Source organism: Limulus polyphemus, unplaced genomic scaffold, assembly GCF_000517525.1.
Source record: "Limulus polyphemus unplaced genomic scaffold, Limulus_polyphemus-2.1.2 Scaffold3059, whole genome shotgun sequence".
In the NCBI taxonomy this organism is placed as follows: domain Eukaryota; kingdom Metazoa; phylum Arthropoda; class Merostomata; order Xiphosura; family Limulidae; genus Limulus; species Limulus polyphemus.
In genome coordinates this window covers 49,441-50,128 of record NW_013668669.1, presented here as the reverse complement: position 1 = coordinate 50,128, position 688 = coordinate 49,441, and the positions used below count along the sequence as shown (strand labels likewise).

The 688-nt window shown below is 30.5% G+C and overlaps 1 protein-coding gene across 1 annotated transcript in view; it reads left to right on the top strand.

Annotated features, from left to right (window-relative positions):
• LOC111088056 overlaps nt 1-688 on the top strand; it is a 68,501-nt gene that overhangs the window by 24,556 nt on the left and 43,257 nt on the right. The window lies entirely within an intron of this gene.

Here is a 688-nt window from a genome sequence, read left to right as displayed (position 1 = left end):
TTTCTGTATAATAATGATGTAATAGTGATCATTATGTAGATAGTGTACAGTGTTTGAATACTCGGCGTAAGCTTTCTGTATAATAATGATGTAATAGTGATCATTATGTAGATAGTGTACAGTGTTTGAATACTCGGCGTAAGCTTTCTGTATAATAATGATGTAATAGTGATCATTATGTAGATAGTGTACAGTGTTTGAATACTCGGCGTAAGCTTTCTGTATAATAATGATCATTATGTAGATAGTGTACAGTGTTTGAATACTCAGCGTAAAATGTGTAAGTTATAATATAGATAATGATTTTGTTAATGGTATTATAGTGATTTTGGTATACACAATACAAATGCTTTGGTGTGAAAATAGGCCCATTGGTAAGGTAAAGTTGAAGGATATTGTAACATGCCGTGTGTAGAAGGCTGAGATGTTATTGCTTTAATTGTACATAATGGTAATATTTCGGATGTTTTATTTTAACTCGTCATAAAGGTTTTGATAAAAAGTGTACTATAGTGCTATTGTTTAACTCGTCGTGAAGGTTTTGATAAAAAGTGTACTATAGTGCTATTGTTTAACTCGTCATGAACATTTGATAAAAAGTGTACTATAGTGCTATTGTTTAACTCGTCATGAACATTTGATAAAAAGTGTACTATAGTGCTATTGTTTAACTCGTCATGAACATTTG